General features: G+C 33.8%; 1 long non-coding RNA gene across 1 annotated transcript in view; it reads left to right on the top strand.

Moving 5' to 3' along the window:
- The first annotated feature begins 1578 nt into the window (after window positions 1-1578).
- LOC143075489 (uncharacterized) overlaps window positions 1579-14483 on the top strand; it is a 391914-nt gene continuing 379009 nt past the window's right edge. The window contains exon 1 of the long non-coding RNA XR_012978330.1: window positions 1579-3860. This is a non-coding gene — a long non-coding RNA (uncharacterized LOC143075489). The remainder of the gene's footprint in view (window positions 3861-14483) is intronic.

The following is a 14483-nucleotide window of genomic DNA, read 5'->3' as shown; positions in this document are numbered from 1 at the left end:
ACTGTGTTTTGCAGGATGGAATTTGGAAGCTGTTCGAATTTGTATGTCTTGTTTGTCTTTTTTGTGGAATTAATTTATTTTGTTTAGGGATTGCAACCTTTTCGTGTTCAATTTTGTAGAGCATTACCAATCTGGAGTCTTTTCTTCTGTCAGAGAGACTGCGCCATTCAAGATGTTGTAACATGTTACCAACGCTTGAGGTGTTTCTGTATTTGTTGGTAACAAAACGCGCAGCCCTCCTTTGAACTTTTTCAATGCTATCTATGTCTTGTTGTAAGTATGGATCCCAAACAGAGCAAGCATACTCTAGTGATGGTCTTACTAGGGACTTATATGCTTGCTCTTTAATGGATGTTGAACTTATGTTCAGGTTCCTCTTTAGAAAGCCTAGTGTGCTATTAGCTTTCTTGCATATGTTGTTAATATGCACATCCCATTTAAGGTTTGAACTGATGGTGACCCCCAGATATTTTGCTGTTGTTACATGTTCTAAAGAATGATTGTGTAATGTGTAGTTAAATGTGATTGGTTTTTTATTTCTGGTGACTGAAATTACATTACACTTATCTGGGTGGAATGCCATTTTCCAGGTAGTTTCCCACGATGCCAGTTTGTCAAGATCTTTTTGTAGTGTTAATGCATCGGAGTTTGATTTTATTGCCAAATAAACTATTGTGTCGTCTGCAAATAAACGTACTGTAGATGTTAGACCAGATGGAATGTCATTAATATAGAACAAGAAAAGACTTGGTCCAAGAACTGACCCCTGTGGAACCCCTGACTCAACTGCAACATACTCAGATTTTTCCCCCTCTAGAACTACTGCCTGTTTGCGATTGCTAAGAAAATTTTGTATCCAGTAATTTAATTCCCCCTGTATCCCGTAATGATGAAGCTTATTAGTTAAAAAAGAATGTGAAACTTTATCGAATGCTTTAGAAAAATCCATGACCAAAATATCTGTTTGTTTACCATTTTCCATGTTTAGTGAGACATCGTCTATAAATTCTAATAGTTGTGTTTCGCAGGATCGATTTCTGCGAAATCCATGCTGTAGGGGATATAAAATGTTGTGATTATCTGCATGTTTCATGATGTGTTTTACTACGATGTGTTCTAAAAGTTTGCAACAAATACATGTGAGTGATATAGGACGGTAGTTTTCAGGGTTATATTTTTGGCCTTTTTTGTATACAGGAGAGACATGGGCAGTTTTCCAGTCATCTGGAACAACGCCTGTTTTGATTGACTTCTCAAAGATAATAGTGAGTATGGGTGCAATTTCATGTGAAAGTTCTTTTAAAAATCTTGGTTTAATTTCATCTGGTCCTGCTGCTTTGTTTGGATTTAAGTTATGTAAGAGTTTTTGTATACCTTCTGTTTTTATTATTAATTTTGATATGGGTGGAAAAGAAGTATTCTGTGGCATGTTACACTGTTTGACAAATTCTGTATGAGAAATATTAGATGCTGGTGTAAATACAGACTGGAATTGTGCGTTAAGTGCCCCAGCTTTTTGTAGTGGATCAGTTAGAAGTTTGCCATCTTGTTTGATTTCAGTAATACCACTATAATCAGTTTTTTATACGACCGCAAAATTTGAAAAATTTTTCGTCGTATATTGCTATCACGTTGGCGTCGGCGTCGTCGTCGTCGTCGTCGTCGTCGTCGTCGTCGTCGTCGTCCGCCGTCCGAATACTTTTAGTTTTCGCACTCTAACTTTAGTAAAAGTGAATGGAAATCTATGAAATTTTAAAACAAGGTTTATGACCACAAAAGGAAGGTTGGTATTGATTTTGGGAGTTTTGGTCCCAACATTTTAGGAATTAGGGGCCAAAAAGGGCCCAAATAAGCATTTTCTTGGTTTTCGCACTATAACTTTAGTTTAAGTGAATAGAAATCTATGAAATTTTGACACAAGGTTTATGACCACAAAAGGAAGGTTGGGATTGATTTTGGGGGTTTTGGTTCCAACAGTTTAGGAATTAAGGGCCAAAAAAGGGCCCAAATAAGCATTATTCTTGGTTTTCGCACAATAACTTTAGTATAAGTAAATAGAAATCAATGAAATTTTAGCACAAGGTTTATGACCACAAAAGGAAGGTTGGGATTGATTTTTGGAGTTGAGGTCACAACAGTTTATGAATTAGGGGCCAAAAAGGGGCCCTATTAAGCATTATTTTTGGTTTTTGCACCATAACTTTAGTATAAGTAAATAGAAATCTATGAAATTTAAACACAAGGTTTATGACCATAAAAGGAAGGTTGGGTTTGATTTTGGGAGTTTTGGTCCTAACAGTTTAGGAATAAGGGGCCCAAAGGGTCCAAAATTGAACTTTGTGTGATTTCATCAAAAATTGAATAATTGGGGTTCTTTGATATGCCGAATCTAACTATGTATGTAGATTCTTAATTTTTGGTCCCGTTTTCAAATTGGTCTACATTAAGGTCCAAAGGGTCCAAAATTAAACTTAGTTTGATTTTAACAAAAATTGAATCCTTGGGGTTCTTTGATATGCTGAATTTAAAAATGTACTTAGATTTTTAATTATTGGCCTAGTTTTCAAGTTGGTCCAAATGGGGGTCCAAAATTAAACTTTGTTTGATTTCTTCAAAAATTGAATAAATGGGTTCTTTGATATGCCAAATCTAACTGTGTATGTAGATTCTTAATTTTTGGTCCAGTTTTCAAATTGGTCTACATTAAGGTCCAAAGGGTCCAAATTAAACTAAGTTTGATTTTAACAAAAATTAAATTCTTGGGCTTATTTGATATGCTTTATCTAAATATGTACTTTGATTTTTGATTATGGGCCCAGTTTTCAAGTTGGTCCAAATCAGGATTCCATATCAAGTATTGTGCAATAGCAAGAAATTTTCAATTGCACAGTATTGCACAATAGCAAGAAATATCTAATTGCACAATATTGTGCAATAGCAATTAATTTTCAATTGGAGTTATCTTTCTTTGTATAGAATAGTAGTTGATAATATATGTTGGAAATTTGTCAGACATGACTATGATGTCATTTTCTATTTTTATTTGCCAATAACTTAATGTAAATAACTTCATTGGAAATTTGCCAATATAAAATGTTGCTGATGAAGCTTTTTTTCCTTATCTTATCTAAAATGTTTTAGATAATGTATGTTGGAAATTTGCCAGACATGACTATGATGTCATTTTCTATTTTTATTTGCCAATAACTTTATGTAAATAACTTCATTGGAAATTTGCCAATATAAAATGTTGCTGATGAAGTTTTTTTTATTGTTTTATACAATAAACAATGTATATTCACTTTTACTACCAACCAATCTTTACCATTCAGTGATAACAAGCACTTTATTTTACATTTTAATATTTTATGATGTATTTAAAAGAGTAGTTATTGTTGCAAACTCCATTAGAAATTTGAATTGATATCAGTTTTGGAAAAAGGGAAACGGGGATGTGAAAAAAGGGGGGGGGGGTTAAATTTTTCTCATTTCAGATTTCATAAATAAAAAGAAAATTTCTTCAAACATTTTTTTGAGAGGATTAATATTCAACAGCATAGTGAATTGCTCAAAGGCAAAAAAAAACTTTTAAGTTCATTAGACCACATTCATTCTGTGTCAGAAACCTATGCTGTGTCAACTATTTAATTTTAGATTTAAATAAGAAGAAATCTTTAATTGATTTGTAAAATCTTGACATTTGTTTTGTGTAAAAAAACCCATGTAATGTCAAAAATTTGATCACAATCCAAATTCAGAGCTGTATCACGCTTGAATGTTTTGTCCATACTTGCCCCAACTGTTCAGGGTTCGACCTCTGCGGTCGTATAAAGCTGCGCCTTGCGGAGCACCTGGTTTATGTTTAATGTAGGTCCAAAATTTTTTTCATAGTGCCAAAATTTGTTTCATCTTGTGGTGGTAATATGATGCTTTCAATGTATTCCCAGTATGATTTTCGTATACTTTTCTGCACCTGGTGTTTAACCTCTTTGTATTTTTTAGCAAGTGATGCATTCCCAGATTTTTTTGATTTTTTATAAAGTCTATCTCTTTTTCTAATGAGTCTTTTTGTTTCTATTGTGACCCATGGGTGACCGTCCTTTGTTTTTGCTGTTTTATGTGGGATGTGATCTTTCACTGCTTTTGTTATTGTTGTTTTAAAACAGTTCCACATTTCATTTACACAAAGATGTTGCTGATTTTCACAGAGATGTTTATATAAGGTGTTAATTTCTTGTTTAATTGTGCTCCAGTTTGCTTTTTTGTATAATGGAATTATTCTTGGCTTTTGTTTAAGTTTTGATGAAGCTATTGCAAATTCTGCGAACACAATATCATGATCAGATAAGCCAGGGATAACTTCAACACGCTGTACTTGGTTTGGTAAGTTTGTAATTATCAGATCAAGAATATTGTCTTTACGTGTAGGGACATCAACAATTTGTGTGAGACATGTGTCGTCAAGTGAGTTGCCAAAGAAGTAATGAAGGTGTGGGTAAGTAGTGTTTGGTTTTAATGATCTGTTATTCCAATCCCAACCTGGGAGATTAAAGTCTCCCCCTATAATAAGCGTAGAATTTTTTATTTGTGTGGCATTTCTTATCATCAAGTCAAAATTTTTGAGGCTAGTTTCATCAGATGTTCTTGGATTATAGAAAGAGCTTAGGTACAGTGTTTTCGAGCCAACAATGTCTACTTTTGCCCAGACCATTTCTGTTTTGTCTGGGGGTGCAAGTTCATATACCTCAGAGCTAATAAGTTCTTTCTTTATAGCTATAAGAACACCACCCCCTTCTTTGTCTGTTTCTGTTTTCTTTCTGTCATTTCTGTACAATTTATAATTGTCAGGGAATATTTCTACATCTTTTATTTTGGGGTTTAGCCAAGTTTCTGTGCCAAATATTATGTCAGGCTTTGTGCTGTCAATGATGTTATTTACTAGGTGTTGCTTGTTTTTGATTGACTGAAAGTTAATATTGAGTACTCTCAAAGGCTTATTAAAGGATGACACCCGAGTTTTTTTACGTATGGGTGTAGATGCATGAAGAGGCTTGATGTTTTGATTCTGATAATCTGGACTTGATGGAGGATTTGATTGATTGATGTCTCCAATATAAAGACTTGCAAATGGATTTGGTGAATCAATACTATGTAAGTCAAAAAGTACCGTGCTGTAGTTAGGTTTGTCACAGATAATGCAGTGCCAGCTTATCATGCTGTCATTTAGATCTTCGTAACTTTTTGAGTGGATACCTTGGCAATTTATATGAAACCACTGATCACATGTCTCACATACAATGCCTTTGTGGTCCCAGTTTACTGACTGATCACAAGTACCACACAAATATTTTGTGCTGTCATTACTAGGGCCAGGATTTGTCTGGATATCATTAGACTTCATGATCATGAGTAAAAGAAAAAATAAGAGCATTTTAGATGGTTTTAATTTTGTCCATCTAGGATCTTGCTTTGCCATCTTGTATATGGTGTTCTGAATACTAAGACAAACATGCATGTTATGGAGGTATTTAAGATTAGATGTTATTTCAAACATGAATGATGAACTACAATGAAACTGATTATGAAGGTTCTCAACAACTACACAGGTGACTGTATTCATATGCGTCATAGCAGTGTCACTGTTAATGCCGTTGGTCAAAATTGAATACTCGTTAACTTTTGGTATTTTCTCATTTGCAACTACATTTGGGTGTTTCTCTTCTATAAATATAGTAGCTATGATAACAAAGTAATAAACAATTGTCAACATGTTCATGGTGTAATACAAGTGACTTACCGGTATGTGATGGACCTGGACCGGTGCTCAGGACTTGGGCTCTGTATTGTTATGGGCCGATGAATAGTTATCTTCTGTCCCTATTGCTGACCTAGGGCTCGGATGATGGAATGATGAGCAATGTTAGTGTGCAACTATGATATTTCAGTGCAAGGTGTCAAAAAATGATGATGGGTCAGCCTGTGGACTGTTTTTGTTTACACCGGAAGTCAATGAAAAACACAATTATAAACAACAAATCATGTGACAATTTCGGCGGTAAATTTTGAGGACACTTTGATATTTTACAAATAGTCAAAATGTGTTTTTTTGTAAGACTGAGCTATGAAATCAATAGATGAAATACTTCTAAATGTTCTGTTCAGTTCAAATTGTGAAAAAATATCTATTAAACAACGAATTCGAGAATTTTTTCTCGGAGCTCAGAACAGCTGATCTAGACTTGACGCATGCGCCTCCTTTTTCGTGAATTTATTTTATGATTTCTTTTGTTTCTTCTTGGGACTTTTTATGGAACCCGTGCAATTTCCCACATGAGATTTATGATATATCTCTGTTTTTGCATGAATAAGTATCACAATTACCATTCTATAATCATATATTATCACAGCAGTGGTAGTTTGTTGACTTTGATGCTATCCAGCTTCCCTGGCAACTGAAACCGGATGTTGTCAGACATAAATAAACCACTCGCAAAAATCAACGACTGTTCCTGATATTTTTTGAAGATTTTGGTATGAGCGCAGTTGAGAACATCTATGAAATTTGTATATAATGCCAATACTATATCATACATACCAAACTTGGCTACAATCATCATTGGGGTATCTAGTTTAAAAAATGTGTCTGATGCCACGCCCAACCAACCAAGATGGCCGCCATGGCTAAAAATAGAACATAGGGGTAAAATGCAGTTTTTGGCTTATAACTCAAAAACCAAAGCATTTAGAGCAAATCTGTCATGGGGGTAATATTGTTCATCAGGAAAAGATCTATCTGCCCTGAAATTTTCAGATGAATCAGACATTTCGTTGTTGGGTTGCTGCCCCTGAAATGGTAATTTTAAGGAAATTTTGCTGTTTTTGGTTATTATCTTGAATATTATTATAGATAAAGATAAACTGTAAGCAGCAATAATGTTCAGCAAAGTAAGATCTACAAATAAGTCAACATTACCAAAATGGTCAGTTGACCACTTCAGGAGTTATTGCCCTTTATAGTCAATTTTTAACCATTTTTCGTAAATCTTAGTAATCTTTTAGAAAAATCTTCTCCTCTGAAACTACTGGGCCAAATTTAACCAAACTTGGCCATAATCATCATTGGGGTATCTAATTAAAAAATGTGTCCAATGCCACGCCCAACCAACCAAGATGGCCGCCATGGCTAAAAATAGAACATAGGGGTAAAATGCAGTTTTTGGCTTATAACTCAAAAACCAAAGCATTTAGAGCAAATCTGACATGGGGGTAAAATTGTTCATCAGGTCAAGATCTATCTGCCCTGAAATTTTCAGATGATTCGGACATTTCGTTGTTGGGTTGCTGCCCCTGAAATGGTAATTTTAAGGAAATTTTGCTGTTTTTGGTTATTATCTTGAATATTATTATAGATAGAGATAAACTGTAAACAGCAATAATGTTCAGCAAAGTAAGATCTACAAATAAGTCAAGATGACCAAAATGGTCAGTTGACCACTTTAGGAGTTATTGCCCTTTATAGTCAATTTTTAACCATTTTTGTTAAATCTTAGTAATCTTTAAGAAAATTCTTCTCCTCTAAAACTACTGGGCCAAATTTAAGCAAACTTGGCCATAATCATCATTGGGGTATCTAGTTAAAAAATTGTGTCCGATGCCACGCCCAACCAACCAAGATGGCCGTCATGGCTAAAAATAGAACATAGGGGTAAAATGCAGTTTTTGGCTTATAACTCAAAAACCAAAGCATTTAGAGCAAATCTGACTGGGGTAAAATTGTTCATCAGGAAAAGATCTATCTGCCCTGAAATTTTCAGATGAATTGGACATTCCGTTGTTGGGTTGCTGCCCCTGAAATGGTAATTTTAAGGAAATTTTGCTGTTTTTGGTTATTATCTTGAATATTATTATAGATAAAGATAAACTGTAAACAGCAATAATGTTCAGCAAAGTGAGATCTACAAATAAGTCAACATGACCAAAATGGTCACTTGACCACTTTAGGAGTTATTGCCGTTTATAGTCAATTTTTAACCATTTTTCGTAAATCTTAGTAATCTTTTAGAAAAATCTTCTCCTCTAAAACTACTGGGCCAAATTTAACCAAACTTGGCCATAATCATCATTGGGGTATCTAGTTAAAAAATTGTGTCCGATGCCACGCCCAACCAACCAAGATGGCCGCCATGGCTAAAAATAGAACATAGGGGTAAAATGCAGTTTTTGGCTTATAACTCAAAAACCAAAGCATTTAGAGCAAATCTGACGGGGTAAAATTGTTCATCAGGTCAAGATCTATCTGCCCTGAAATTTTCAGATGAATCGGACATTCCGTTGTTGGGTTGCTGCCCCTGAAATGGTAATTTTAAGGAAATTTTGCTGTTTTTGGTTATTATCTTGAATATTATTAGAGATAGAGATAAACTGTAAACAGCAATAATGTTCAGCAAAGTGAGATCTACAAATAAGTCAGATGACCAAAATGGTCAGTTGACCACTTTAGGAGTTATTGCCGTTTATAGTCAATTTTTAACCATTTTTCGTAAATCTTAGTAATCTTTTAGAAAAATCTTCTCCTCTGAAACTACTGGGCAAAATTTAACTAAACTTGGCAATAATCATCATTGGGGTATCTAGTTAAAAAAATGTGTCCGGTGACCTGCCCAATCAACCTAGATGGCCGCCATGGCTAAAAATAGAACATAGGGGTAAAATGCAGTTTTTGGCTTATAACTCAAAAACCAAAGCATTTAGAGCAAATCTGTCCGAGGTAATATTGTTCATCAGGTCAAGATCTATCTGCCCTGAAATTTTCAGATGAATCGGACATTTCGTTGTTGTGTTGCTGCCACTGAAATGATAATTTTAAGGAAATTTTGCTGTTTTTGGTTATTATCTTGAATATTATTATAGATAAAGATAAACTGTAAACAGCAATAATGTTCAGCAAAGTGAGATCTACAAATAAGTCAACATGACCAAAATGGTCAGTTGACCACTTTAGGAGTTATTGCCGTTTATAGTCAATTTTTAACCATTTTTCGTAAATCTTAGCTTTTAGAAAAATCTTCTCTGAAACTATTGGGCCAAATTTAACCAAACTTGGCCATAATCATCATTGGGGTATTTAGTTTAAAAAAATGTGTCCGGTGACCCGCCCAACCAACCAAGATGGCAGCCATGGCTAAAAATAGAACATAGGAGTAAAATGCAGTTTTTGGCTTATAACTCAAAAACCAAAGCATTTAGAGCAAATCTGACATGAGGTAATATTGTTCATCATGTCAAGATCTATCTGCCCTGGAATTTTCAGATGAATCGGATAATCGGTTGTTAGGTTGCTGCCCCTGAATTGGTAATTTTGAGGAAATTTTGCTGTTTTTTTGTTATTATCTTGAATATTATTATAGATAGAGATAAACTGTAAACAGCAATAATGTAAGAACTAAAAATAAGTCAGTATGACCAAAATAGTCAATTGACCCCCTAAGGAGTTATTGCCCTTCATAGTCAATTTTTAACAATTTTCTTTAAATTTGAAGATTTTCAATAACATTTCCCACAGAAAGTACTGTTATAGATAGAGATAATTGTAAGCAGCAAGAATGTTTAGTAAAGTAAGATCTACAAACATATCACCATCACCAAAACACAATTTTGTCATGAATCCATCTGTGTCCATTGTTTAATATTCACATAGACCAAGGTGAGTGACGCAGGCTCTTTAGAGCCTCTAGTTGATTATGATCCCAGTTTTCAAGTTGGTCAAAATAGGGGTCCAAAATTAAACTTTGTTTAAACTCAACAAAAATTGAATATAAGGGGTTATTTGATATGCTGAATCTAACCATGCATTTGGATTTTTGATAGTTGGGCCCCCTTATCAAATTGGTCCACATTGAGCTCTAAAGGGTCCAACATTGAACTTTATTTGATTTCATCAAAAATTGAATTCTTGGGGTTCTTTGATAAGCTGAATCTAATATTTAGATTTTAGATATTGGACCATAATAGGTAAATGTCCATTTTCATTTTTTTAAAGTTCTTAGAATACATTCTTTCTGTGTCAGAAACCTATTCTATGTCAACTTTTTAATCACAATCCAAATTCAGAGCTGTATCAAGCTTGAATGTTGTGTCCATACTTGTACCAACTTCAGGGTTCGACCTCTGCGGTCGTATCAAGCTGCGCAATGCGGAGCATCTGGTTGTAAATGTTGCAATGAAAAGCTTGTACGAATTTATGTCAACTTTGCCTTGAGCAGTTGCCACAAACAAATAAGCAACATATTTACGATAATGGAACCAAAAAAAATCATAAAATGTTACTCTGAAACCTAGACGTAACGCACTACAATTGACAATGTAAGCATGTTTTACGCATTAAAATATACTAACAATCTTTAATAGTTCAGACCTTCACCTATATATATGCCACTCTAACGAAAGACATGTTGAAGCAGTTTACTTAATATGACAGGTACTAAGTTTCGAGCGACTGTCTCAAATCATTGCTTTAGCCATTCATATAGAATGATATATTGCATTTAATACTTATAGCTGTTAGCTTGAACGGATAAGCACGATAAGACCCCGCTTTGGGCTCATTTTATTAAAGTTCTTAAAAAAGTATTACATTATCGACTAATCCATTTAAAAATTCAGCATTTGAGATAAAATAAGTTTGTATTACGCAGGTTTGCTTTTTTAAGGCTTAATATTGACAACTTAATGCAGTCTATATTTTTACTAATTCATGAAAAGCCAATATTATTAAGGTTATATTTCACAAGATTGCTTGTCCTACGTCAACAATGCAGGATTGTATTGTAATATGCATTATACCATTATTGCATAAAATATGTCGTCGTGAGATGTCAGTATAACAAGGGAACTTGCTGAAAAAAATCAATATCTAAAATTTTAAGAAGTTCACATATTTTTCATAAGGAAATCGTCCAAATCAAATTCAGAAAACACAGGCGGATCCAGCCATTTTCAAAAGTGTGGTCCCAAACAAGGTTAAAAAGGGGGGGGGGTTACAACCATATATGTTACTAATTAAATTCATTGATCGTCCCAAACCGGACCTCCTTATCAACATAAGATATAATAAAGTGACCTGCATGGTTGCAATGTGACAGAAAATATCAATTTTACAACAAAGAGTTGAACCCTTTAATAAATTTCAGACAAAAGGTGGTTTAAAATTGAGAAATCCGAATTTTACATTCATTCTGGATGACGGAGATTTTAAGTTGGTCTGGATTGGACCAACTCAATAAAGAATAGAGAAAGTACAGGCATAAAAGTTAAAGAAATTAGAATAAAGGTCAAAAATATTTAAAAATAGATTAAAATGGCCTACAAATACAGAAATGAAGAGCCCTTCCAGATCATCATGTAAATATAAAAAAAAGAAGATGTGGTATAATTGCCAATGAGACAACTCTCAACAAGAGAACATATGACACAAAAATTAACAACTATATATAACCTCTTTCACTACCGTCATCTTCTAAGCCTCTTCCTATATATATATATAGTTCTATATATGCCGGGTTTGCTCGTCTAGTCATAGCATTCGGCAATAAAAAAAAACCATTATTCAAAATTTAAATTGACTTCTTTAGTTAAACAGAATGAATCATTATTTCCTAATTTTGTATTTTAAAATATTTGTTTGATGTTTGAAATGAACTTAGAATGATTATTATCAAATTTTAAACTTGAATCAAGATGGTGCATGCCTATCTTAAAGCATTGTCCATTCCCAGCTGTCTACGTTAGATTATGACGTAACTGTTTGCTTAATGCAGAACCAATTGTGTTAGATAATTGTTAATCACATTTCTTCCATTAAACAAATAAAGTATAATAATATGGATATTGTCCTGCCAAATATTTGATGTTATAACTTGCAGTATTTGGTTGGTATTTCTGTCAATGTATGGATATTTCTAAAACGACATTATCTAAATATATAATGCACATCAATAATGTCTGTTAAACAATTGAGATAATTGATATTAGTGATATGACTATTGTATGAATAATCAGTTGTGCATCGCAAAATTACATTTACTTTCAAAAGTGCATGTAATGGGGCTCGTGCGATGGTCCCAAGACGCTTAAATTTTGTTTGAAAGCATTAAAGTTTCTTATAGATTATGTATTTCATTTTCAACCATTCGCTTAGAAAGAGATAACTGTTTATACTGCAACTGCTTACAGAAACGAACAAGGAATATCTTCCATATCATTTATATGTACAAAGATTACTATTAGAAAAACATATTCAATATACCATAAGGATGTATTGCATTGAGTAGGAAAATATGGTCACCATGACTTCGCCCTTCCGGTGTCAAAATCGATGCCTATTCGTGCGTCTTGTTTGTCACTGACTTATGCGGTTGAAAATCCCTTTTGGTTCTTTCTCCTCTACGGGCTCTAGATCTTTGCTTGTATTTGGTGTATTAATACACAGCCACGAATGTTATTGTAAAAGGTTGTGGTAGTTTAATTTGATGTCTTGTGTAGTATGTGTGCCCTATCTCTATGGGCGTTACTGACAAAATCCTTGTAACAACTATTTGAAGTGTTCATAGGTAGTCTCGTGCAAGTCAAATATTCTGTCCCTATGTAACATACCATCTTTTTACTGTATAAGTTTAAATGTTCCTCCCTTCATCTATCTTGTTCAACCAACTGTGCGGAAACCCTTAATTTGAGATATTGTTGAATTGTTTTTTACATTTAATATGCATGAACTATTTGTCACTAAGCGTTAATATGAAAACAAAAAATCATTTATATTATCTTCCCTGCTCCAATGGAAAGATTTGCAATTCTATTCCTTCAGGCATCCGTCAGCTATTCATGATTTTTTCATAGTTTTGTCATGAAAAATCTGGTATATTCCACTTACGATACCTCGCCGTTTTAAACCGTCAGAAAAAAAAACCCACAATAAGACAGAAGTTATAGTAATATTCTTACGATGGCAAACACAGGTTAACTTTGACAAAAACATTTCATTTTTCACAGACCTAACATTTTTACAGTAATTGTTCATCTGGTTATTCAAAAGATTTTAATATATTTATATTTATATCTATGTTGTGTTATTGCTCATTGTTTATAGCACATATAGTTTTATATTGAGATACATTTTATTTAACTTAAGAACCGTTTTGTTGCGTTATTATTTATTCATCCTCGTCAGGACAAGTCAGGCAAGCTAAAAGATGGGACAGCCAAAGATTGGTGAATACAACAGGACTGTATAACCAAAACATGCATGCATTAAAAGAGAGGTATATAAACTTTTACTGTTATATATATAGTTTCCACCGTATATACTGAACTAGTATAATACATAACACATTGAGCTGAGGACCACCTCCGGGTGCGGGATTTTCTCGCTGCGTTCAAAACCAATTAGTTGTCTTCGGTTGGTGTCTGCTCTTTGGCCGGGTTGCTGTCTCTTTGACATATTCCTGATTTCCATTCTTAATTGTTTACTTGTAAACGTATCAATTAACTTATAGGTCTTCTTTTGAAAATCTGGAGTGTATCATAATTTGTCCCGGCTTCACCATCTGAGTTGCATGACTACCTCGGATGCAGCACCCGTTGGTTGTTCGGGATGTATAAATACGCAGACACGACCGGAATTCGAATTATTCGGTCATTTAATTCGATGCCATATATATATAGAAATAGTGTCAATCTCCTTCCCTCTCCCTGTACGATTAGAAAACACTTGCAACAACTTTTTAATCTTCCTTGCAACATTTGTAACATTTGTTCCGAAATCCAATTCAGTATACCATCATTTTCAGTCCAAATTCCCTTTCCTTCATTACGGTCGAAACACTTTGCCAGCCTACCTTTCTTCCTTTTTTTCTCTTCATGAACATGGATGATTTTTTTGTTGCTGGACTATATGTGAAGAACACTCGATCAATCAGTATACTTACTAGTAAAAGGATATTTTCTATGTTTATATTGGACTTTTTAAACGAGAATATGTGTCCTTTTGACACTGTTCCCCTCTCTGGACCAAAATATTAATTAGACAAACATGTAAGAAAGTTCACATCGTAATTAGGATATGTACTCTAATAAGCTTCAAGTTGATATGACAATAACCTCATTATAAACTACCTAAAATCCAAAGTTTATCACGAGAATGTACTCATTTCACACTGTTGTGAAACCCTAATTTGTTATTATTATGTTTGAAAGTTCATATCATAATGAATGGCTAACAAGTTTTAAGTGATATGACCGCATATACATGTGTATAACATAAGATGGTTATGACGCCTTAATATAATTATATTTTTGTACAGTAGTTAGATTAATTGATTCTTTGGTTCTAAATATCCAGTGGCGAATATTTCAGTCATATTCACGACAAGTATACAAATTAAGAGCACTTCTAATTGGTATGAACGAAATATTTGGTGAACCTCGAA

This window comes from Mytilus galloprovincialis, chromosome 5 (genome assembly GCF_965363235.1).
Source record: "Mytilus galloprovincialis chromosome 5, xbMytGall1.hap1.1, whole genome shotgun sequence".
NCBI lineage: Eukaryota > Metazoa > Mollusca > Bivalvia > Mytilida > Mytilidae > Mytilus > Mytilus galloprovincialis.
This window is presented reverse-complemented; position numbering and strand designations above follow the sequence as displayed.